This window comes from Anser anser, assembly GCF_964211835.1.
Source record: "Anser anser genome assembly, chromosome: 5".
NCBI lineage: Eukaryota > Metazoa > Chordata > Aves > Anseriformes > Anatidae > Anser > Anser anser.
This window is the reverse complement of record NC_139725.1, coordinates 46,338,839-46,366,593: the sequence shown is the minus strand read 5'-3', so window position 1 is coordinate 46,366,593 and position 27,755 is coordinate 46,338,839. Positions and strand designations below refer to the sequence as shown.

At 36.8% G+C, this 27,755-nt stretch overlaps 1 long non-coding RNA gene across 1 annotated transcript; it reads right to left on the bottom strand.

Annotated features, from left to right (window-relative positions):
• Positions 1 to 299: 299 nt before the first annotated feature.
• On the bottom strand, positions 300 to 26,621 carry LOC310900514. Its single transcript, XR_014585176.1, has 3 exons — positions 26,608 to 26,621; positions 22,661 to 22,713; positions 300 to 3,310 (listed from the first exon to the last, which is right to left on the bottom strand). It is a non-coding gene; the product is annotated as an uncharacterized lncRNA (long non-coding RNA).
• Between the last annotated feature and the right edge of the window lie 1,134 nt (positions 26,622 to 27,755).

The window sequence follows — 27,755 nt, the reverse complement described above, 5'->3', positions numbered from 1 at the left end:
ATTCCATTTGATTTAGGTGACAAATTGCATCTCTTACATACTGAATATCTGAAGTACATATTCAATGAATAATTGTCAATGCAATATCTCAGTGTGTATTCAGGTATTAAAAATTCAGGAATAAAAGAAGAGAGCAAAATGAAAAACAAATATGCTGATAGTTCAGACAGACCAATCTGCTAAATTAAAAAAAAAAAGGGAGGTACTACCAGGAGGCTATAATATGACTCAGTATTACAAGGTTGCTTTAATACAAGTACTTTCATTTAGTGAGATTACACAGTGGGTAATGATGAAAGAGGGACAGATGATTTTACTGGGTATTGATTCTACATTTCCTTTAAGTGATGATACGTGTTTTACATATATCAATACTACATTACATGTGCTTTTGGTCATGAACACCTGTATAAGGTGGTCCTTAGGTAAGGATATATTTGCATCCATTTGTTACCACTCATTCCAAGTAATTGTTCATAAAGCCTGATCAGAAGATGCATTACAATGCCAGGGAAATACTGATTGTCTACAGATTGTGATGTCTCCCTCTCACAGAGGAAATAAAAAAATATGATACCTTATTACAGGGGAACAGAAGTACTAATTCTGCCACCTACCATGCTAATAAAACCATAATTAATATTTTTATGAATATTTAAGTATTTAAAAGCTAACTGCTATAGCAGACTTGCCTATTTCCATGTGTGTTTCTTCATTAAACTTTGACCAAAAAAAAGCAGTGTTATAATCATTTTTCTCTCTCTGACATTTGAGTCCTCAAATTAAAGCAATTTACACAAAATCTTTTTTCCTCTTTTGCCTGTGATGTATACCAAGCCTATCCCAAGGGTTCACTTTCTAGTTTTTCTTTCCCAAGGAACACCTGCCTCACTCAAAGCACACAAAAAAAAGCTGTTATTCATATTTTGTGTGCAACCTTAAGGTCAATATACAATGTGTTATTTACACCCTGCTCTAGTGAGAGAATTCTTAATCTCTTCATATCTTTCTTTGTAGTACTTCCTAGAAGCTTCGTAAGTTTTAATTGATCTCCAGCGACTCTGGTAGGCAGTAAGGGAGTTTGTGAACATTCATACTCTGCATGAAGCCTGGACTTCTGTCCTGGCCCTTGACTTAGACAGCATAATGATTCGTTGACATTACAAGTAAAGACATATTTATGTTGCATAGTGACAATCTCAGTTTGATTATTTTCTTCTACTTCTCTCTGTTCCCAGATCCTACATCAGCCAAAAAGAGGTTGGAAACCCAAGCCACGAAAATAAAGCCCACAGCTGATAACAAGAGATGAAGAACAGAGGGAAAGAAGAGGAAAAATATCTGCTCTTGTCCCCATTCCTGCCCCTCTGCTCCATGCCCCAGGTGGGAACTCAGAAACAGCCTTCTCAGACTGCCTTTCAGCTGTCATTCATTGTTGCCTGTTCAAATTGCAAAGCAGCAAATGTCTGTTTCATATCCCTGAATTTCCCCAGATTACAAGACCAACTCAAAGGCAATGATAGCCTTATGGGCTGTCATAAGGGGCTATCATACAATATATCATATCATATTATGATAGCTTTATGGGCTATCATAATATGGGCTCACTGAATGTTAAAAACAAAAAAAGACTTAGGGATCATCCAGAGTGTTCAGACACCTATAAAGCATACAGTATAAACATAGGCATCAATTCCATTTTGCGGATGAAGACAGAAGAGGTCAAGGTAAAAAGTGTAACCACAAGAACCTGATATATTTTGAGCATCTTTTTTTTTTTTATAATTTTGTTATTATTGGATTTAAATTAATTATTGGATTTAAATAAATCAATTTATGTGAAAAGTAATATTGGTTTTAGGATGTATTTTTGACATTTCAGCTTCACATCCCTACTTTGACTACTCCTGAAAACTTCATGATGGGCACTAGGCAACCCTTGAATAAAAAATATTTTGATTCATGCAACCTACACAGTGACAGGACTGCTGCTTTCATTCTGGGATGCTCTTCGAAATCTCATCTCAGTGTCACCAAAGCAGATGATACCCAGTCTCAGACCATCTCTCTAATGTGCACTGAAGGCATGAGAAGTTTTGGGAAAAGCAAAGGGTTTGTTCTAAGAAAGTGATGATGTAAGCAAGGTTTGGACTTCACAGAGAAGCAATTTAGACATAACTAATCTTTTTTAAAAGGAATAAATAGGAAAAACAATTGTTTCTGGCATCAGACTGACACTTATAAAATCAGCAGTGTAGTGGAAACCAACAGTTTTAAGAGCCTTAGGAAGAAAAACAACATCTCTAAAGCACTGAATAAAAGCAGTAGACATTTTGCCAGAGGTAATAAACTTGAATGAGACATCCTCCTTTAAAGTTGTGACTTGTAACATTATGAATATCACGTAGTTATAAACTCCACTTCAGAGTTGTCAGTGATAATCCCCAAAGAATACTACAGCCATCAGTCTGGAACCTTTAGTATTCAGGGTGATACATAAGGCTGTGGATTTGCCTTAGATATACATTTGACCTCATTAATGTATATAAATATCTGAGGGGAGGGCATCAAGAGGATGGAGCCAGTCTCTTTTCAGTTGTGCCCAGTGACAGGACGAGAGGCAACAGGCACAAACTGAAGCACAGGAAGTTCTGGCCGAATATGAGAGGGAATTTCTTTCCTGTGAGGGTGACAGAGCACTGGAACAGGTTGCCCAGAGAGGCTGTGGAGTCTCCTTCTCTGGAAATATTCCATACCCACTTGGATGCCGTCCTGCACAATGTGCTCTGCATGATCCTGTTCAGCAGGGGGGCTGGACTAGATGATCTTCAGAGTTCTCTTCCAACCTCAGCCATTCTGTGATTCTGCAATTCTTTGATTCATTCATAGGTCTGGCATCCTCTTCGTCTTTACTCTGACCTTTCATGTGTCTTACATCCTAGTTACATTCTACTTCCGCTGGAAGCCCAGTGAAGTTTTTCTTTCAAAGAACAAACGGCAGCAAAATGTAAAATCTTGATTCAATGTTTTGTTTTTCTGCCCATGGAACTGTGTATTATAAGAAATGACAAATTGGCAGGTTACCGTGTTCAGAGGCACCATCCCCACTTTACATCTATCAGCTTTGCACATAAAAAATAAAATAAAAATGTTAATTTTTGGTGGAGGACCTGTATCAGTCTCTTCTTTTTCCTTCCCAACCTGACATGCTCAGCATCTGCTGCCCTCTTACTTCTAGTATGTTTCATGATAAAGCTTGTGGAATGCAGCCAGTTAAATGCTCCTCTTGGAAGTGCATGTACAGGTAATCCTGTAGGTAGCAAAAGGTTTTCTTTAAAGATTCTGCATGGTCCAATGGGTAAATGAAGAATATCATGTATAATTCAAATGCAAGGAACAATTTAGGGAGGAAAACTGGTTAACTATGTGATAGCCTAAGAGTTAACCCATTACTTTCGAGAGAAATGTCTTGGGATCTTCTAAAACCATACGCTGGAATATCTTTTCTTCTTCTCAAGCTGTAGAGGAAAACTCTGCATAGGCAGAGAAAACATGGAACTATGGAAAGGAAAATGAATCTCTTACATTAAAACATAATGGAATAAACATAAGGAAATACTTTACCTAAGAACTCCTTTGCTCCTATTTCTGCTGCAATTTGTGATCTCATGCAATTATTTGCCATGTTTAATATGGCTGTCTTTGTGTCAAAAAGACCAGCACCTTTGACAGGCTGGCAAACATTCAAAATTGAATAGAAGTTGTTTTCTACTTCTGGTTTAGCAAGCTCAGACTGTCTTTTCCATCATTAATCATTATAGTCTTAAATGATACTTTGGAAATATTGGAGAATATTTAAGATTTCATCTAGGAAATGTTTACATAGTTTTACTGAGGGACTCTGTCAAACGATCAGAAGCATTAAAAGGTTTCTGTTGGTATGACCTTTTCATATTCACAAACATTGATCCATTTTTTGTGTAACACATGACAACTCAGGTCAGCAGTAATGCATTTCATAGGACTTGCCATCTTAAATGATGTCAGTCAGCATACTCATTCCTGACAGCTAAAGGAAATGGCTGGGCACTAACTTCAATGCAAATCATCTGTATTATTTTAATTCTCACCACAGCCTCGGTGAAAGGCAATCAGCAGGGATATAGACAGCATGGAGCAGACCATCTTCCCCTGAACTGTGACATTTTGTTTTAATACTTCAGATGCTTCTCCCTGCATTACTGTGATCTTTTATGACTTCACAGGATTACCTAAGGTAATTTAAACTGTTCTGTTTCAGACAAAGAAGTTTCAGAATGCAAACACTTTGATGCAAGGAAAAGAGATAGCACTGTTGGAGTAATTGCTCTGAAAGTTAAGAGTTAATTGCACACGGGAAGAATGAAGGGAAGAAATGCCCTCTCCATAAGGCTATCAAAACAATTCACTGTGTGAGTAATTAAAACTTCTGATAGTGCTCCTCTATTAAGACTGGTTCAGTGCAACATGTCAGAAGCACATCAAGGTAGATGGGATCTTTTTCTTGTTTCACCTGCAGAGCTTGGATAAGGTCACTGACTGCCTCAGTCATTCTTGATCTGCGTTCTAGAATCAGCAAAGTTGTTTAAAGCCTCCACAGAGTACACATTTACAGCGAAATCACTAGGATATGACACAGTTTGTTTGAAAAGGTCAAAAGCAAGCAAACAAACAAAAAGGAGTGACCAGACTACAGTTCCACCAGCAGTATTATAGATAGCATCTATATTCTTCCAAGAGCTTACAGTCTGTTAAAAAATTTTGAGCACACCTTGGTACATCATTATTTATTGTGACAAGCCAACAAAGAAGAAAACAGAGCTTAAATCACAGTTCCTCCCATATTTTTCCTCTATCTACCATATTTTATTGATTTTTATTTATTTAATCTCATAGACAGTCATGTAGACTAGTTTCTTGAGTTAATCAGCAATTCTGGGAAATAAAGAAAACCATGTTTAGGGGCTGTTGTTTGGTTTTCAAAATTTTGAACAGGTCAATATATCAAAAGTAGTTTATGTGAAATCACAAAAAATTGTTTCCTTCTCAGTCTCATTTTGTGAAAGAAACAATTTGAAAAACATGCAATGAACTTAAACCTTTCAGTTCTAAAAAAATGTCTAACAGCAAATATTTCGTGCATGTTTTCAGTTCTAATTATCTCTACTTTGTATATCTCCACTGAAAAGTCTAGCATTACTGTTGACTTACAATATATCTTAACCTTCTATTCGGCCACCAAACTGCATGTAAACAGGTCATCCTTCTTTCTTACCTGAAAGACTACTGAGTCTTTAAAAAGCTTTTGTTAGTTTCCGTGTCTAGTTGTGTCTCCACACTGACATGATGAAACAAGATCACGTTTAGGGTCAAAACATGAGAACTGCCTCAAAAGAGTGATTTACTATCATGACATCACTTGGTGAGCAGACAATTACTAGAACACTATTAACAATTGGATGACTGCACTTGAGTAAGGCTTTGTGTTTACATACAATGAAAGATGTCTAATTCTTGCCTCTATATTCAGTCTATTACCCCACAGAAACTTGAAGACTGGTTTCCTAAGGACTTAGTCTTCCTGTTTATCAACCATACCAAACAGCATTAGGAAATAAGTTGTTACCAGATATACAGTAGATGTGAGAGAAACATGATCTTACTGCAGAAAGTGTTCCAACATTCACCTTATTATACACCAGAAAATTCCATAAAGGGGGAAAGTGATCATGAAACAAACTCTGGCCAGCATTTATCCAACAGTTGAGGTATTTACAGCACTTTGTTCTTTTCCCCACCCCTACATTGATTCTCTGTTGTCCAATAAAGGCTGAGGTCATGCTGAAGTTTCTGTCTTACTGTAAGCACTAACAAGCTCTTTCCTCTGTATGGACACCTTTTTATGAGAGGTATAGCACAACAGTCTTCTGGGATTGACGGCCTGTGTCTGGCTGAATTGAATAGATTCCAGATTTAACAAAGTAAGGCTGAGAGTCATATGTACAAATACATAAATAAATTCTTTCCATGTGGTATCTTAAACTCTGTTTCCTTAAGAAGGAAGGTAAAAGATACTGCAGAGGCTGAATGAAGCAACTAAATGTATCAAAATGAACCAAATTAAGATGCATAGAACAAGATAGATATTAATGTAATATTTAGCTCATTGGATAGCTACTGACATCACAAAAAATGGGAAATCTTTTAGTTCTCATCAACACAAGTGAGAACACAAACTATGATGTATTGATTTCAATGCCTGGTTTAATGGTGTAGGAGAAGAATCAGTCCCCACTATGAATTCTCTCATATCACATCTGACCATTAATTATAACACAAATTACATAACTAAAATTCAAGAGAAGGATTGTTCCCCATATCATATAGACTAATAGAAATTTTACTAAGATACAACCAGTTGCATTCACAGGAAGCACAAACTAGCATAGTTCCATGACTTAATGGAGCTGTACTACTTTGCACCTGGATCTGGCTCATGTTTTTAAATAATCTCTATATTTGCAGCACAAGACCCGCCTGGAATAGAGTTCGCCTTTCCAGCTCATAGCAAGTGAAATGTCATTAGTCCTATCATGTCACCAAGATTGATTACTACCTCAGAATATTCTCTGCACTGCACATTAGGAATTATACATATTCATCTTCTGGCAAATATTTACCAAACCCATACAACACACCTTCATAAACATTTGTCTGCTTCCCATTGCAAAGGTAACCTCTTGCATATGGTAATAGTATCTCTTGAATTAATCCTCCATAAACAAAATGATTTATAATTATGCAAAGCTATAATTATGCCATGCTCCTTGCAAATTTGCACGTGGGTGAAGAGTGGCTCAGGGGGTTCACTAGAGTGGAACCCCCTGTACCATTGTGGTATGCTAATTGGGCTCATGAAAAGTTCAGAGTAATGATTCTGTATGCCAGCATTCATCTGCCAACTAACAATTATGTGTCCCAGCAGGGAGCAAAAACGCTACCAAATGCAGCAAATACACATACACATTCACACACAGCAAAAGGATAAAGATCATGAGGAGCAAACAAAGCAAAGAATATGCTAATGAATGAAATAAGAAAACCACTTGATAGAAATATAGAATTAAGGAAACAATGACACTAAGGAAAAATGCTGACAGAAACCTCAGCTGACACCAGCAACTGGCTACTAGATAAAGAGACTTTTGTATCCCGTATCACAGGGCCAATTATTTGGATACAAATAAAAAATGTTTGCCTCTACCTAATAAAGTTCCTGGGTGGGTAGTGATCTCCAGCCCCCAAATCTCTTGCGTGATTGAAGCTTTCATCAAGTTGAATCAGACTGCTAAGAGCAGCAGCTTTTTAACCCAAGATCAGATTTGATGTTCTGTAAAGCCATTTTTTATTTAGACTAATTATATTTGGCTTTGAGTGGCTTCTTTCACACATGCCTAAATGTAATCTTACCCCAATCTAATTCATTGTATATCAAGATAATTCATAATCTGCATTTCAGCATTTTTTTTTCTGTTACTTTCATCAGTTTTCTATTGTCTTTGCATTACTTCTTAGTTCCCATTGGATCCTATAATGGTATTTCATACCTCATTTTCAAACTATCAAAACACTTAATCACATGCACAAATGTAAGCACCAGAGCTGACCCATTCCCTTTCATGGGATTACTCACCAGAAAACACTTGTGCTGTCTGACTGGATGGATGAGACATATTTCAGTGCAGAAGTTCAATGTGCCTTCAGCTGTTAGGCTGACAGTGTGTGGTATAAGCTTTATTTACCCCACTTACACAATCTGACCTACCCAAGTAATTACGATTAGAGCCAAATGGATACAAATGACCAAAATGTGCCATTGTCTAATCCTTAGAAAAAATATTTCAGGAGTTGCTCTTTTATAGTCAAGCCCTACTGGTTTGATTGCCTTTTCATTTCTGAGATTATATAAAAAACACTTATTATTAATGCTTTGAAGGATTTTGCTGAGTGAGGTGCATATTGTCAGAAAGATCTGAGAGTGCTGAAAGCAGTAATGAAGCAGGCAAGGCTCTGCTTGATCTGTTCTTTATTTCTGTGTTTATCATCAATAGTATTGCCAGGCACCAGCACCAGCAGTAACACAGCCAGAAAAAATCAGGTCCCTTTCACCATCCATCTTTCCGTTACCCACTTTCACCTTTTCTTCCCAAAATTCCAGGTAAAGGAGAACAAAACAGTTTCCACCTGTTGGATCTCCACTTTATGTATAAAGGGTCAGAACTAGCTAAAATTAAATAAACACATACTTTGACTTTATCAATGAAAGGACTGAAATGGGTCATTGGCTAAATAATGAAAACAGATAATTATAGTGCAACTTGTGATTTGGCCAGGATAGACTTTGCAAAGTATCTTACACAATATATATATTTTTTCCTGATTACTAAGCATTAATTGTGGTTTTGTTTGTTGTTGGTTTTTGTTTGTTTGGGGGTTTTGTTTTGTCTTTTTTTTAGTTCTTCTTGCCTACAAGAACTGTTTTTGATTTGATTATCAAAGTAATTTATTCCTAATGCAGAATAATTATTTCCTGATTACCACTATTTGCATCTGCTATTAATCTGACCAGTTTATCAAGTTGGACTGGTTCCAGTGATAGAGACATAGTTGTACTTCGGCTGTCTCCACACACCCACTGACAGAGAGCAAACTGCCCCATACAAGCCAATGACAAATGACATTTTAGAATATCCTATTATATTTAAAAATGTCATGTTCTACTGCAATTTGAACTCAGGACAGAGTTAACTGAGCTCTCCAACACTGGAGATACAAACTAATCTTATTAAATCAAATATTAAAGTGACTTATCAGGAAGTCTTTTTCGCTCAGGACTGCTTTTGGATCACCATATCATCTTGTTTTCTCTGGCTGTCTTTTTTCCCCAAACCATCATAAACTTCACTGATAAATTTAATTGCTAAAATGATAAATTTAATACGCATCACATCACATACAGTTCTGCCTAGGTTAAACAGTCATAAACCAAAAACTAAATTCATCCTGAATATTGATACTTAGCATCTCTATCTTATTTTACAACCTATAAATCAACCGCAAATTTTAATGAAGTCTCAACCACTTTTGTAGGATCATCCATAATTTATGGAAATCCCTAAGCTAGGTGTACTTTCAAGATTTGTTGTAGGAGTACCATAAGTACATTGTACTTCTTAAGCCTTATTTCTCCTTTAGTTGACCCAAATTGTTAAGTGCCTACAAAAAGAACCATGGACAGGTTGTTTCCACATGCATGCGAAAGGTACTATATCAACAAATAGGTGAAGGCATATAGGGTTTTGTTTAATGTCTTATTTACTCTGGAAGGTAACCTCTGTTTGCAGTTTTGCTGTGTGTGGAAGTCGAATATGATCATAAAGCACCTCAACATTCAAAATAGATGGGATATAAAAGCATCTATTGAAATTAAATCAGCTAATTTGTAGCCAAGATGAGAAAAGCAATTCCTGTGTCTGCATTTCTCTCATGCTAGATACCCTGTGGCCTCTCATATTAGTAGTGCCAGTTTCCCAGGGGTATTGGACATTTTTGTTTGCTTGTTTTCCCCTTGCAACTACTACTAGGCTTCATGTCCTGCTATTTTCCCATGTCCTGCTATTTTCCAGACAGTTGGCAATGCTGTGCTGATGTTCTCCTTAACATCAATCAGCATTGCATTGCCTCTGTCCCTGATTTGCTTGCCACTAGCTTGTCTGAAAAATCTGGAGTGGCAAATTGTTTCTCATCTTTAAAGCCTACGAAAAACCACTTCCTTCTAACATTAGAACCTGAATAATATAAATGTTGTTCTGCTCTCCCCATGCTTTTAGTGTATTACTGTTAGCAGTCAAGGGAAAGCAGACAAACAGAGATACCTAAAAAGCCCGCCCCAAAGAATTGTAGTCAATTTCTCTTGAAAAAAATCCACCTGTTTCATTATTATGGCATTTAATCAGGGTGACATGCTAACAGAGATGTTCCTCCAAAAAAATATGTGATTTAAGCTTCAAACACTGTCAAGCTGTTAAAATGTGTGCCCTAAGACAACAGAAACTATTTATTGCCATATATATTTTTCCCGTGTTTATATGCACGTGTGTGCATATGTGCATACATATGTGTGCCATTTCCAAAAGTCTCACTCATTCTCATACTTTTTTTCCTCAGGGCCTCAGCCATGCTTTAGCTTTCTTCTCAGATGTACTTCAAGACACAAAGTCAGGCAACACAAAAAAATAAGGGAATCAAGAAGTACATGTGCTTGCCAGTCGCTTTAATTAATGAAGCTCAATATAATTACACAAATCAGGTGGTATATGGGAATCATTTACTACTTCATGGAGCAATTATGTGAAAAAATTTTTGTTCACTGATTTTGTTAGTAGCCTACTCAGAAGAACAAAGAATGGTTAGTTATTACTTGCCAGAGTAGAATAGTCTTGGATTGACTGAATGGAAATCCACAAGTCTCTGCAGCAAACTATAGTTCCTAGGCTGGTATGTCAGAAGAAAGCAGAACTCTGCCTATCCCCACTGAGAGAATTCGTTACCAGCACACAAAAACCTTCATGTGTGAGAACACTTGCAAGAAAGATCTGTCACAGAATAGGAAATATAGAAAACAAATGTAAGACAACAATCTAAGGAAAAAGGTAAAGAACAGAGAGGAGAAATTCAGTAATGATGAGAAAATAGTAACCTAATCTAGTTCAAAATTAGTTACCTAAAACTTTAGCCTTCCCAGTGATTACATCCTACACACAGGGCAGTGTAGAAACTTTCTTATTACCACTTGTTTTTCAACTACCTCCCTGCTAGAAAAATATATAGGAATAATTCAGCTTTCCACTTTCTCTTTCTGTTCCTCCTTTTTTCCTCTGCGTTGCAAGAAGCACAAGATGTATGACATGCATTAGAAACTTCATAATGCCATTCTAAAGTCTTTAGGGTTACTTTTAAAATAATTAAATTGTAGTGAGACTTCCCCCCCAGAGTACTGATCAGAAAAGGAAAAAATCTTCAGCCTTTAAAATTGAATATGATGTTTTCCTCTCCATACCCTTTACCTATTCATGCATGCACAGCCACTGTATATATACTCAGCATATACTCAGTGAAGAAGGAACAATATAAAAACAATATAAGAATAGAATACATCTCTTATAATTGGGTACATCAAGAAAATAACTTACTTTCTACCCACTAATTTTCTTGCCTGAAAGGCTTTTTTCCACAAATGTTTCCTAATTTTTCCTACTAGTCTGATAAATAAGCTAATTTCCTAAAAAACTGATTTTACATATAATGTTAGGCCATTCTTCAGAATATATGTCAGATCCCATAGAAGATATTTAGAGATCTGAAATGAAAGAGTAATAAATTTATATATATTTATAAAGGAGGATAATGTAAGAAAAATTCCACTTTTTGTCATTTCTGTTCAGAAGGCAAGCTCCATGAGATAGGGTCTTTCTCCACCTATGAAACTTCTGAAGTCTAGAAACACAAGATGGATTTAAGTTCTTCCTACTTATTTAGGCACAAAAATCAAATTTTAAGGTGCCATTCACATTTTCAAGAACCTGCCTATTGATCACCTTCCTGTGTAAAGTGGAAGTGGCCAGAAGTGGAAGTATCAACATAGAAAGAAATCAGAAGAGTAGTGCAATATTCATCATTGTCATGGATTAGTCTCATAACAAGAGGTTTAACAAACAGGACAGCAAGTTCCAATCTGATTTGTACTCTGTAGGTTATAACAAAACATGGCCAACAACATTAAGAAGAAATTGTTTTGTGGACAAGTTTACTCTGATGTTCTCAACTGTCATCTTAGGAACGCAGCTATTAAATACCTAACATTGCAAACATGAAAAAGGTAGAAGAGTGATAACTATCCATGAAGATATAGCTTCACTATGCATGCTTTGTTTACAAATAGCATTATTAACTGAATACTTTTAATACTTAATAGTTACTGAAATTTTCTAGTTTTTGTTTCTTTGTTGTTTAAATCTAGCTAACAAGATTGCAAGTCATGAAGACCCTACAGCTACTGGAGAGGCATTGTAGTCACTAAAGACTGTTTTCACTAAATGAGGGTAAATTCTATAATCAAACCATGTAACAGCTTGAGTTGGAAGGGACCTTATAGACCATCTAGTTCCTACACCCCTACCATGGGCAGGGATGCCACCCACTAGATCAGGTTGCTCAGGGCCCCATCCAACCTGACCTTAAACACCTCCAGGGATGGGGCATCCACAACTTCTCTGGGCAACCTGTGCCAGTGTTTCACCACCCTCATAGTAAAGAATTCCCTCCTAACACCTAATCTCTGTCTCCCCTCTTTTAGTTTAAAACAACTCTTCCTTGTCCCATCACTATCCGCCCATGTAAAAAGTTGCTCTCCAAGTGACTAAATAGCCTATGGTTCCTACAAAGCTTTTGACTATGAATAGCAACTTCTGCCTAGATATAAATCTGAGATTAGTCATTCCAAAACACAAAGAGCTGGTTGTATGAAGAGTGAATCAAGAGATTCTAAGACTTTCTACTATTTTGTAGCTAGCAGTTGCCTTTCAGTGCCTTTCTAAAAATCAACAGTAACTAGCTGTTTCTACTGTAATCTGCCCTTTAAAACAAATGCTTAAGAAGAGTGATGATGAATCAGTAAGCAATGTGAAAGAAACTGTGTGCTTTTCTGAAGAGGCCTGTTCTTTAACAAAGAAAGAAGATGTTATAGTTATTCAGCTTCTTGCCTTTATAAACACTTCCACAAGATAGATAAGATAGGAGTGAAAGAATACAAAGAGAGACATAGATGTAGAGAAAATGGATACGTCAAAAACTTGTAAGTGCTGGAACATACATTGAAAAAAACAGTTACAGCAATTCAACAACTTTAAATCCATGTTGAAAAGCTGTACAGGAAACTGCTAACATCACTTAGTAAGTGACACACCACATTCTGTGTACAATTTTATGTACCTAAGTATGAGAATGTAATGCATGCTCATAAGCATGGGTGCGTTCAGACCAAGGATGCATGTAAAATTACTCTTGTTATGATATTAATTTATCTGAATTTGAGGTTTTGATATTTCACTTTAGTTAAGCACTTCATACAGTTAATTAAAATTTGATTTTTTCCTGGCCAGTTTCAGTACTACGCTACACAACCTTCTTAAAGCCTAACCTATTTAGCCTATCACCTTGTCCATCCCTACACATCACCTACATGATTGTGCAAACACAGAGCCTGTCCTGTTCATCTCAGTCTCATGATAGTATATCTAGCACTCTGTTTCATGAAAAAAATTATTTGCTAATACTTTTAGCCATGCTGTACCAGTATCGTATCAGCTACAGCACAACAGGATCTATGATAAATCTGCACATTCTTAACAGGCTATTAAATGTCACATTCATTCAAGGACATACTTCAAGGTAGTCCTGTGATATGTGAAACAAGTAGCAGTGTAGAAAACTGTGGTATTATAAAATACTTTCAACTGAGATAATAGGCTGCCTCCAAATATGTTTGATATTTCCAAAGAGAAATACCTGTGGAGACAAAGGTACCTCCTTCTGTAGTACAGCAAGATTGGTGCTGTTCCACAAGTTACAAGGAGCCCAAAGAAGCCACAATGCTGGTAGAGCACCCTTTTCTCCATCAAGACCATAGCCCCATATTCCCCAAACAGGTTTAACAAAGCAGTGGTGGTGAGGGTAAACAGGTCAATTGACAGTCTAGAAATCATCACACATAAGTAAGGTGACAAGTCAGATCCAAGACTAGTTCAGGAATTTCTATCAAGTCAGACACCGCAAAGATCACTGAGACCAGGTCTACTTACAACAGAAATCAGACAAAGAGTGAATGCCCAAACCTGAGTTTACATGAAGCTTGTGGGGTGGGGATCTCACATGAAGCTAGTCAGGGCAATTAGATTTTTTTTTTCTTTAAAACTATTTCACTAATGCCAATGGAAATTGATAATCATCACTTTAGGATAAGAAAATCCACTGACATGTGAACTTCATTTCTTCTGCTATGAGTGTTTTGGTGCCAAGGAACAGCAGACACCTAAAGAGAATGAGTCTCTAGGCAGTATCACAGTATCACAGATTTCTAGGTTGGAAGAGACCTCAAGATCATCGAGTCCAACCTCCGACCTAACACTAAGTACTCCACTAAACCATATCGCTAAGTTCTACATGTAAACGTCTTTTAAAGACCTCCAGGGATGGTGACTGCACCACCTCCCTGGGCAGCCCGTTCCAATGCTTAATAACCCTTTCGGTAAAGAAGTACTTCCTAACATCCAACCTAAAACTCCCCTGTCGCAACTTTCGCCCATTCCCCCTCGTCCTGTCACCAGGCACATGGGAGAACAGACCAACCCCCACCTCTCTACAGCCTCCATTAAGGTAACTGTAGAGAGCGATAAGGTCGCCCCTGAGCCTCCTCTTCTCCAGGCTGAACAAGCCCAGCTCCCTCAGCCGCTCCTCGTAAGACTTGTTCTCCAGACCCCTCACCAGCTTGGTCGCCCTTCTCTGGGCTCTCTCAAGCACGTCCATGTCCTTCCTGTAGTGAGGGGCCCAAAACTGAACACAGTACTCAAGGTGCGGCCTCACCAGAGCTGAGTACAGGGGCACAATCACTTCCCTAGACCTGCTGGCCACACTGCTTCTTATACAGGCCAGGATGCTGTCGGCCTTCTTGGCCACCTGGGCACACTGCTGGCTCATATTCAGCCAACTATCAACCAATACTCCCAGGCCCTTCTCGGCCAGGCAGCTTTCCAGCCACTCATCTCCCAGCCTGTAGCTCTGCTTGGGGTTGTTGCGCCCCAGGTGCAGGACCCGGCACTTGGCCTTGTTGAACTTCATACAGTTGACCTCAGCCCATCGCTCCAGCCTATCCAGAGTTTAGGCACTTTATGGATACTAAGGTTTGTCCAGGCATTGATTGTTTTAATACTCTAAAACCAAGTAGGGTCCTCTGCCATTTGAAGCCCTGCTAAGACAGATTGCCACATGGTGTAATATGTGGACACAGTAATCTGCTGTCACAGCAATGTGGAATGCTGCTTCCTGAAATTCATATTCACCCTCTTCCTCAGATTAGTCATATATTATTTGCTAGCATGCAGCCCCATCTCCCAAGACAGTGAGCTTAATTAAGCCTCATCCTCTCTTTCTTACTTTTCTTCTGTCTCCAAACTACTGCTGCAAGGAGGAGGCACCGTAGCTGCTTATAGATTCAGTTACCAAGGAATGACACTTGGAAATGGTACAAAAACGGTCAGATTTCTTCACCAATTTTTAATCAACACATTCTGGCTGCCTACATTTACCTTCAAATTGTCTTCCATTATCAACCTGAAGGGTCTACTTTTTTAGTTTTCCATTCAAATTTTCCTTGCAGATCTGTCATAACAAGGGACTGGAAAGATTGCATCATCACACTTAATCCTTTAAGTATTTATATTGTTTTTAATTCTAAGCTGTCTTCTTTCACAGATTGTTAAAGTAAAATAAAATAAACCACACAGTTTTAAAGCTTTCTCTTACATTTTTCCATATGAAAATATCCCTTTGTGACATGGTGTTTGTTGTATAAATTTGAAACTTTTCTCCTGAAAGCTGATTAATAAAGTGTTAACTCAGATTTGCACCAATGTTTAGCAAACACTTTTTATCATAGTAAAAAAAATCTTTATTTTGAATATTCACAAGATGTTTTTAACTGAAACAATGTCTGAGGAAAAAATAATTAACTGGTCAAATATTTTATATTTATCTATTTTTAATAAATAAAAAACATATTTAGAGATTCCCTTCTCCCCCCCCCAAAAAAAATAGTATTTCAGTTAAAAAAGACACATTAGAAAGTCTCCCACTTATTTCAGTTATTCAACAAGAAGGGCCACAGCAAAGAAATACTGAAGTTCTGAAATGCAGGAACACAACATTGTTGAAATACAGTTTCCATTTATCTTCAAAGACTAACAGACAGTGGATAATGGTCACATGATAAAGCTGACACTGAAATTTAGGTCCTTCTCAGAACAATATTTTGGCCATAAGAACAGTTTTAACATTTCAGAACACTGGAGTCACTGAACCTAAAAAGACGGAGTTTAAAATGCTTTAGCACTGATCAAACTGTTTGGCACTATTTCTTTCAGTCCTAAAATAAGCTTCTAAAATCTCATGATCTGTAAGACTAAGCTTCTGCTTTTCATTAAGATACCCCTTCCAGTCAAAACTGAATGCTATGTCAGCAATAGATACCAAGTTGAAAGCTGTGCTTCAGTATGTTTGCCCTGCATTGTCTGTGACAAAATTGAGTAATTCCATTTCCAGGACTCACTGGCTTATATTTTAACAGACCTTAAACAACCTGAAAAGACTGAACAAAATAAGGGAAGAAAAGTAAATACAGTAGTTTAGACCACCTGATACAAAATCACCTTTGTTTAACACAGTTTATGGCTTTTATTGACTTTCTAACATCCCAATAAACCTAGGTAAAGTATTTATCTTAGATATACATAAATCCTTTTAATTTTACCTTAAATATAAATAAATAAGGTGTTTAGATTTGGTGGTCTTATCACTTAAAAGAGAAGCAGAGAGAGAGAGGGGCAGATAGATAGTTGCTTTAGAAAGTATGTAGGAGAGTAATAAAAACATCATTGTCTCTCTTTATAGAAAACATGAATCACCAGCAGGAGAAAGAAAGGACAGAATTTATTTTGAAAAGACCATAAAGAAGAAAATGGTTTCTTATGCAGTTCAAGACAACTGCTACATCTCCTAGGTTTACTATGGACAAAATCCCAAAGTTCTTGTTAAAGGCAATGGGCCTTTGCTGTCATGACTAAATAAATCTGACAGCTAACTCACTCTGTGACAGCAAATTTATTACAAGGTTTAAAGAACCTATAGCAATTCCTCCTGTCCCACAGTTAGCACAACTAATGCATCAGATGTTCAGCAGCTGCTGTGTGAAACTAATGACATCCATCATGATAACACATAAGAGTTCATCTTTTCCCTTATTATGCTCACGAAAGATAATACAGATTCAGAGAAGGCAGTGTGCCACATCCTCAGTATAGGTAAAATGCCATATCTCCTCCGAAGTAAATGGAGTTATACTGAATTGTCTTGCTGAGAGCCATAAACTAACTGACTTTGTTTAAAGTCAGATAATGCATTCTCAGGGGCATTTTTTGTTGTTTGTGTTCTGGTGGGTTTTGTTGGTCTGGGGATAGATTTTTTGTTTTGTTTTGGTTGGTCTGTCATAGAGAATGAACCATGACCATTCATGTTTTAGAAACTAGTCTTCCCCCCCCCCCCCCCACTTCTGATTAAATTTTCCTATATTGATTCTAAAAAGTGTGGTTATGTAAATCCTTTACAGAATTTCTTACTGGTTGTCATCCCTTTCTCATTTCCTCAGTAATCTCTCTTTGTCTTTCCAACATCAATGAATTTGACTTTAGGACAGAGAAATGCTAGCCATTTTCAATTTCCCCTATAATCAAAGAGCTTATGCTAGGCAGAAAACCTAACTTCTGGGTTGAACCACTACCTTTTTATCCTAGTTCCCATAGCTTGTACCATGTACGAAATTCAATCTGTTAGCTTAAATTATCTTTAGAGAGAATTCTCCTGAGCAACAGCATTTTCTCAAGACAAAGTCTAAACCAGGAAATTGTTACTTTAGTTACTTTACATATTAGCAGTGGAAAGGAAAGTAAATTGCTCACCTCATTGCCACAAAAACAGTGAATTAAAAGGGGAAGAGTGGAATAACATGTACAAATTTTTCATACCCTACTCTAGAATGAAAGGGGGAAAATACCTGGATTAAATTCATTTATTTTAAATTTTTGTCCCTAACCAATCCTCAAAGACTTAAAGAAATAGACCTTCCTAATCCACAGCTCTTTAGCAACAGGATAGCATTGCTGGTACATAATCAATAAGCAAGCAGTGAGTCAGAAGGGCATACCACATGCAGTAATAAGTTACTGAATTTCTTATATAACCAAAGCAATCATTTCTCTTCCTGGGCAGCTTAGTCACTTCTTATAGCAAAATCTCCCAGGAGTACATGAAGTTACATTTTGGTTTGCTAAAATAGTACATAATTAGTCAAATGATCAATTACTATTAAAACTACATCATAACTTTTGCTGTTTCTTTACTCTATGATGCATCTAATTGTCTTGTGTCTCCAACCCACCAACTTATACACTTGTGCCAGGGAACAATGCAAAGTTGTCTGAAATGTCTTTGGACCAAAAAAGAAGTTTTGGTGCTGTTTAAGTAAATCCCAAATAATATTAAGAGAAAGAACTGTATGGGTTTATCAGTTTTGCAGTATCACGAAACCCTTCCCAAGAGCAATTGATGCTCCTTTAAGACACAGAACATTACTTGAGCTCAAATGTTGCTGGGTTCAGGTTCCTCAGAAAAGACACGTTGGGGTGAAGGCTTCAAAAAAACAACAAAAAGGAAAGGCTTCTGATACAAAAATCATGTAGTGAAAAATAGAACAAGTGAAAATTAAAAATAAATGCAAGGAGACAGAACAAACACTAGATGGAAAAGTCACATGAAAAAAATAAACAAATACACTTGTTCAAACTTGAGAGTGACAGAAATAGTCCTGTATATTCTATGGTGGGTGTACATAAGAAATGAACAAACTTCATAGAAGATTTTAACTTCTGTAACACAGCATAATTGTAAAACGGACTTGCAAAATGAGATGGAAGAAAGCAAATTAGTTATCTCATGAATATGCTCAGTATGAATGACTTCCATACATAGAGAAAACTCTGAAATATCAAAAGGAACTTTTGTTTCCCTCAAAAAGACAAAAGGATCAGGATTGCAGATAGCATTTCCTCTATCATCCTAGTTGGAGAATGGGACCCAAGAAGGGAGATGACTAGATCGAGTGAATGAGTTAGCTCTTGGGTTTCTTTACCATGAAAGGTTTAGTTCAACCACTGTAACTTGAATAACACTTACTTGAGGACTTTTCAGTGGTCTGGATTACTGCAGAAAGTTATACTAGATAACAGTATTCCCTTTTTAGAAATAGCAGAGGATTGTCTGGTTATTTCCCCATTGGGCAAGGCACTCCATAAACTCAAGACAGTGGGCAGTTTTGGCCTTGAACTGCTTACCAAGGTGTCATTCTTTTTTCCATGACAGTGGGCAGTTCAATACCAATCCAAACAATTCTGTTGGCAAAACAACAAAAAATCGTGATTGTGTGCCTGAGAGAGTTAAGCCTCCCCAGACTGTTCACCATGTGGAACAGTCTACTGTCTGTTACTATACAGGAACAGTAATAAAGGTAAATAAGATAAGACAACTTTTATAGAAAACCCCACAGACTACTCTCAGGCAAAGGCAGAACAAACCATGTGAGATCTGTTTGCAGACTGGATGTCTTCTACCAGGGTAAGTTAACCCAGCTCACAGATTTTGGACTTGAATCAGAAAACAAGGAAAGACAGAATGAAAATACTCTAAATAGTAAGTTTATGAAAGGAAATAATCTACCAAAGGAAAATTTTTGTAGCAATTAGATGGAAAACCTTATGCATGTGGCTTCTTCAGAACTAGATGCACTTCTTTGTGAACTTATTTTTCATTAAATAAGTTGTTACACTGCACAAAGCTGTACTTTTCTACCGTTTTTAAAAGTTGGAATTGATCTGATAATAGTGTAAAATGTTCTTCAAATGCATATTTTCTGTTAATACAAGGAAGTTTCTGCTATAGGGTTCTGAAGAAAAAAACAAACACCTAACAGTAACTTACTAACAAGTAACTTGTATTTTTTAAAAAGCATTTGAAAATATGTAGATCACAGTATTCTATAATAAGGGTTCTGAAATGGGCTTACAAATGGTAATTTTCATGTGAACTGAATAACTAAATTTAATTTTCTTGTGAGCTGAAGATCCACACCTACTCCGTTACCTTTAATTAGGAAAAAGATCCTGATCCTCCTATTTGCTTCCTAGGCTGAAACACAGACAGTGCTGCCTCTTCCTTAAATGGCTTTCTTGAATAGCATCTACATTTCAGAAGTCAGAAAGAAGAGAAACAGGATAGCCTCAGAAAGGAGTCTATAACCCAAAGACAGAAAAGATATCTGACCCTACTGGATTTGAAGTGCTAAAATAAACAAGACAGCTTGACCCAGGGCTGAAAACTGTGCTCCTTTTTAGATGACAAAGAGCTTTAATCTCCCCTACTGGCCATTAAAGTGAACAAAAAGGAGTCTTTTTAATGTTTGACAGAATGAAAATCCCAGGAAATAAAAAACAAAAGGCAGCAACAAGGAGTATCGGTTGTCAAAAACAATCTTCACAGGGCAGATGAATAGGATTTCACTGGAGACAAGATACCATATATTTCAGTGATGTTTAATCTCTTCATCCCCCTATTTAAGGATATTTTTTATGTTTTCAAAAACAGCAGGATGTTATGTTTTACAGGATATTCAGAACAGTGGACAAATAAAAGCAGTCTAGCCTACAGCAGAGGTTTACTTACAATCACTGAATTTTATCCTTGTCAGAGCAAATACATAAGCATTCACTTTACTGCTTACAAGAAAACATTAATATATTATGAAATGAGTATTGGTTTGGAAATTAAATAATTAAAGCAAAACTGCAGCTTTTATGGAGAAAGAGGTGTTACTATGTGTCAATCAAATGAATTACACCAATGCACACTTGTTGGCAATAAAAAAACTACTGTTGGGTCATTTCTCACATATTGCTACTGCCTGGCTCCAAGGATCAGATGTCTGACAATACAGAGGAAGGCTGTGAAATAAACAGTTGCTTTTGTTAGGGTTCAATATGAAGAGGATTTTTTAAATTCTAATTCAGTTAGGTGTGCTTCTTCAGAAATTTAACTACAATTAAAACCTGAAGTGACATTTAGCTAGTTGACTTACAGACTCACTGCCTGTAAAATGACTTCAGGAATAGAAATGGATTTCTATATCCCAAAAGTTATTTTCCCATTCTTCATCAGCAATCACCTGGAGTGGGTCAGTTCCTCATGTTAAAGAAAAAGACAAAAGTTCCTGTTCCATTTACTACTCAGAAACTCTCCTGTATAAAACAGAAGAGCTCATATTTCTCAGACAGCTTTTTTGTGATGAAGAATGTTTCTTAGTCTCTTGTCTTTACATATAGTTGGAGAAAAAAATAAAAGCTCTTCAGAAAATTTCTAACTATTTGTATCCAAAACTGTCTCCTGTCTGTCTTCAGACTTTCTTGCTTGGTCTTTCGGACTGTGGCCTATACACAAACCGATTTGCTTGGAACTTACTCAAGAGCCCTTCACTTCAAAAGACAGGCCTGATAGCTAACTAGAAAATCAGCTCCAGGCGGAGTGAAAATCCAAACTACGGTTTTGAAAACTCCATTAAGATTTTAACAGTATATAGTTGACATTTTTCTAATTCTGATCAGATTTGGCCTGATTATAGGTCAATCAATTCAACTGAGATCAAAGTATTGGAAGTACCTTGAAAAGACTATCAGAAGGTATGTAGGAAAAAAAACTAGAAACAGTAACATTAAACACTACTGGTGCATCTCAGGTAGACACACAGACAGAACACTCCTTTCAGAGACTATTTGAAAGAACCTGCTGCTTGTATGTTATGCAAATGTGATCTCACTGTTTAAATTACCTATCGCAAACTTCAGCCAACAGTGAATAAAATCTGGTAATTATATCATGTTGATATACACAGTCCAAGAGCAAGTGTTATTTTTAAAGGTTATTTACTTAACCCTTCTCTCTTCCTCTTTCATAGTCACACAAACTCAATCTATGCAAAGACCACACAATAAGGTTTTCTTTACTTAACTGCTAAAGTTACTGCATCCAAGAATACAATGTGTTGCATTCCACAAAACAGGTACCATAAGTCTAAGGACGACTGTTGAACTCGCATGAAATATATTTAAAATAATGCAGGCAGGAACAGTAGTCCAATCTGTACATAACCTAGATAACCATCATAACCAACATAAGATTTTGAAATTAACTGATTTTTTAAACTATCTATTAGTGTATCTGTGAATGTATGTTGAATTTTGCATGCACTTTTCTGACACTGCTCTGAAATAGTATTTAGAAAAGTGATGACAGGAAAAGTGCTATTTAGGAAGCTAGAATTCAGAATTCATTTAAGTAAAACAAGTATTAAAATTTTATTTCCACAAATGAAGGTTTGATATTTAAAGTACAGTCTTGATTGAAAATCAGTAAAGTCTTATTAATTAATGTTCTTCTGAGGATTAAGTTTCTTAGTGTATATGATGACATATAGGTCACGGAAGAAGGCAAACAAAAGAAATTTTTAAAACAAAGAGGGAAGACTTAGAAATGTTTGAAACATTTCAGACCTATTTCTATGATATCCAGTGAATGGACATACATGAAATTTGTTTCTCATGGAAAAAATAAACAAGGAAAATGTACATACCTTGCTCAAGTTTCAGAGAAGGATAAAAAATATACGGTTTTCATTCCCAGAACCTAAGAAGAAGCAGCATGAAACCATTCACAATGTTTTTACTTGCACTCCCAGAGGGTTACAAGAGAGAATTTGTCAGTAGTTTCAGGGGAAATAAATCTTTTTTTCCTGTTTCTTTTGAGAAAGTCAGCATTTTTTTTTCTAATGTCCTACATCTTTTTCACTCTATTTAGGAGATGACAAAAGAATAGCTGTTCAGACCTTCTTCTCCTGGTTCAGCATGGTACCAATGTTCTTTAATATCATTTTTTACAATTACTACTCAAAGCAGAATAAAATCTAAAATTCCTTCTTTATCTTTTAAGTATGTTGACAAATAGAGCTGAGGCATTCTGAAACTGAGTTACATGCTAGAATTTCAAAAGCAGAAGTAGCATTTAGGCACTTCACTTTCACTGAAAGTCAGTAGGAGTTTGTTACCCAAGTGCCATTTGAATGTCTATCCTAAAATCTTAATAGAGAGAAACTACAGCATGTAACCTGTCCACTTTTTCTGATCACACAGATCTTTTTCTTCCAGGTCATTAACTTCAAACCTTTGAAGTACTACTGATGCAATATATATGCGTGTGAAAAAATGTGCCACTTTTTATAAATTTCAGGTTGGCTAATTTAATGTTTAATCATTTCTAAGCAAAACAAAAATAAGTGCATTGATATTATTTATAAACGTTTCCTGAAGTACTATCCAAACTTCCGGGAAGAATCTCTTCTTCCTTCTGAATAAACTTTTTTTTTTTCCCCACTTATGGGCATGAAGGTCAGCAAGTAATACCCTTAAGAAATTTGATTTGGTTTTCACTTTTTAAGGAAACTAGGTAGAAATTACGCAGAAAATCCATGACAACATGACCTTCCAACTCTCATATAACCAACAAAAGTTTTGACTCACTGAGACACGCATCATACTAAAGTTTGAAAACTTCTGAACTTGACTAAAGCAGATTAAATATATTGCAGAAATAGTGTTATATCTTCTAGAAACCTACTAAACTAAGCTGCATTAATTCAACCAGATTTGTTAGAGAAGGAAACTTTCTGATGAGTGAAAAGCCTCCAGAATAAGTGACTCTAACAGTAACTAGTGATCTTTTGATTGTGTAACTATGAGTTATATGGCAGAGTAGTTGTACAGGGAAGACCTCAAAATGTAAACAAAGTGCACACTCCAGGCTAGGATTTAAAAAGCAATCTAGTCCAATATTTGTTCATTTTCCTTAAATAGATAGGCCACCGACTACAGAGAATCTTGCCAGGAGACAGTTACAGAAACTAACAAAAATGAAGTATAATTGTTTTGCTTTTCAGAGAGAGAAGAGCTTCATCATTTATTGTCTCTGGACCAAAGCCAGAATTAGAAGAAAACTGAATTCATACTATAATGGCACCTGCAAGTAATAAGGAAATCCTTACCATCAAGACAGATCCTCGGGCCACAGTACTAAATGTGAAGAACTGTCTCTGAACTTCAATAATTATGGTAAAAGCATATAAGGACTGTATTAAGAGATTTTTAGCCCAAAGAATTAAAGGAATATGTTTGTGGAAAAAAAAAAGCTTTTATGTTGCTGTATTCTTAAAGTATTGCTACCTCTGAATTTGCAAATAAGAAGGCAGCTACCAGAATAATTTATCAATTACTAGATTTTACAGAGTAAAATACAATTAATGAAGATCTATTTAATGTATCTTCTGCTCTCATGACCTCTAAAGTTCAAGAATTCAAAATTTTCTTCTTAAAAAAAAAAAGAAATTTCTTTAGTAAAATGGAAGGTCAGTCAGTTAATCACACAAACCCTTTAATTTGAGCAATAAGGCTTTAAGAAACCCTAGTGAAATATATCAAATCCATGTCTTCACAAGCAAACCCAAATTTAAGATCCCAGGGATTAACTTGCCTGGGGATTAAATACTGATGAATGTAGTCAGAATGCTAAAGTATTTTTACATGTGTATTAAGCCCATTGACACCACAAGTGACACTCACTGTTCTAGTAACACGCTTCCCCTTCCATCACCCCTCACAGTAATTTGCTGACAAATTTGTCTTTTGGGCTTTTAAAAATATGACAAATTTAATGTATTCAATATACAATTGTTGTTTAAAAATAATCATAAGCAACTCACAGAGAAACAGACCCACACTATTGGTGGAGGACAGGGCAGCATTAAAGTCATGCCACAGAATCACAGAACCATTAGGGTTGGAAAAGACCTCCAAGATCATCTGGTCCAACCATCCCCCTACTACCAATGTTATCCATTAAACCATGTCCCTAAGGACCAAGTCCAACCTTTCTGTAAACACCCCCAGGGATAGTGACTCCATCACCTCTCTGGGCAACCCGTTCCAATGCCTGACTGCTCTTTCTGAGAAAAGATGTCTCAGAATTTCCAACCTAAATCTCTCCTGGCACAACTTGAGGCCATTCCTTCTAGTCCTATCACTAGAACAAACACAATCAGACTGACAAACACAATCAGACACCACCTGTCCCAGGCCTGTGCCCAAGATGCTTGCAAATAATCTGTCATTTTCTTTGTGAGAAATCTGACTTTATATCAAAGGACATTGGTATTTATGACAAGTTTTTATTTCTTTATATTAACATGCAACTTGATATACAATATTTCAGATCTTACCCAGTCTGGACTAAAGTTCCTGGAAGTACAATGCTCAAGAACAAGATGTGACTAAAGTGGCTAAGCAGGGTAGGAAAACATGAAGTATGACATGTAATTACATAAGACATCTTTGGGATTATATGGAGGAGCATAAAGAAAACAAAAATAGCTCTGAAAGCCATTTCACTTTAACCAAATAGAGTGGTATTCATGGCCACACTTGCATGTATGCTTGATTAAAGGACAACAATAAAGAATAAGATGAAAACATCACTGCAAAAAGGTGATATCCATCCAGAGAATGCATTATATAGTAGATGTTGAGAAAATGGGAAACCACAATAAGGAGTAAGACTGCAGAACAGATGTAGATTCTTAGGCAACTATTACACTTGATCCCTATCTGAGGAAAAGAACAAAGAAACGTAGTGGAAAAATGCTGAATAAAATCAAGATAACATTTAGAAAAGATGAGTAAGTCTATTTCCTGAAAGCCATAAAAACTATCTAGGGAGCACAAGGGTTATAAGTAACAGAGAGACAAAGCCTACAGCTCTAGGTAGAGTGGGTCCAAAAAAAGCAACAACAGGCTACACTAAAACTTCTCTCAGGACAGCTGCTTCCTCACAAATATGAAAAGGGATCTCAGGCTAAATTTCAGCCTACCCTAACACTTAGGTTAAGATTAGGATTAAGACTAGGAGCGAGGCAAAGCCTAGAGTTCCAGGTACAGTGAGATGAGGGGGACAAACAGAAGAAGGACAGACTGTACCAAGAAGGCATTCTGATAACTTCTTACTCTAGATAAGGGATTTAGACTTCAGACTAAGCCTCAGCTCATCCTAAGGGTTAGGGTTAGCATTAGCTGAGGGACAAACTGAGAGCTGCAGGTGGGGTGGAGCTGTAAAGCAAATGCTAAAGGATAGATTGGACTACATCCAGAATGGTTCCAATCAACAGCTTCTGGGCTGTGGCTTAAGTATCAACTCTTTCCTCCAAAAACACTTTTTCAGTTCCACTGCATGTTGAGATCCTAGTTTTTCTCTTCCCCAAAAAATAAATCTAAACCTAAGCCTAGGCATAGGCAAAGTTTTATACTGAAACTACCAGATGTGGCCCAGAGGAAGAAGCTGCCAGGATAGAATTCTTGGGGCTGTCCACCTCTTCCTCTGGCACCCCTCTTCAGCCCCACTCCATTTGGAGCTGCAGTCTTTGTCTCTCTACTAACACTTAATGCCAAGACAGGGTAAGCCTTAAATCAGCACTCTCACCCATATCCTCAAAGAAGTTGTCCAAGCATTGTTGTGCCCATGCCTTCCTTTTTAAGTCCTTTTGCAAACTCACTCCACCTGGAGCAGGAGACTTTGTTTCTGTCTCCCCATATTGCCATCAGGTGTGCAGCTGAAGCCTTGAATTTCTCGAACGGCTGTTGGACCACAGCCAACTGGGGACTTATTTGCCAGCAGGACCAAAAGATAGTTTTGAACACATTAATGTACTTTCTGGATCTTAAGAGCATGCTAAACAGTTCACTAAGAACCATCACAGACATGGCTAAAAATACCTCTTGCAAAGAGGTACAGACAGATAACAAACCATTCAGACTTTTGAAGCATACTGAAGTGTTACTAGACTTACCAAAGCAAGGGCCTCCTTTGTGCTTTATGTTTCCTCATTTCTCATTAAGACCTAAGAAGCAAAACAATGAAAGAAGAGTCACACAGTGCATTCAACTAAGCTTAAACAAGGAAAGGGGAAGAATCCAGGACAGGATGTCCCTGTGATTTGTGAGTTTCCCTGAGGTGCCCAGTGATAGATGGGAGGTTTATGGTTATCAGGGTAGGGCAGGCCTTGTTTCCTGAATATTGATTCCCACTTGCTGAAGAATGAACTGTGCTATAAATCCCTAGCTTCTCTTCCTTCTGCATGCTCAGCAAAGACATGCATTGAGGGGAGTAAGAATGAATAGGAGCAGTGGAGTTTAGAGACAGGACAGAAGCATCTGAATTGAAAGAACTGCTTGGAAATCATTTTGAGCAGCTTACCCAGCTAAGCTCCCCTCTAACCATTTTTAGTGTATTATTGTAGCAATTAACATCAGGGAAAGAGTAGAATGTTCCCAAATCATATGAGACAAACTATTCACATTACAGAACAGACAGGGGAAGAAAAGATGCTCTAGCATGCTCTTAAATGGCCTTTCTGTTTCTGTCTCATAAGACAACTTTCAAACCTATATTTATTTTACATCAAAGCCTTTACAGATGTTAGTCTCCACTTGCAAGTGAATTCAGTTAGAAGTTTTATTTCAATAAGTTTTTATTCAAGAATTTTTATTTATTGGAGACCTGCTGGTTGTTTTTTTTTTTGTTTTGTTTTAGTTTTGTTTGTTTGCTTGTTTGTTGTTTTTTTGTTTTGT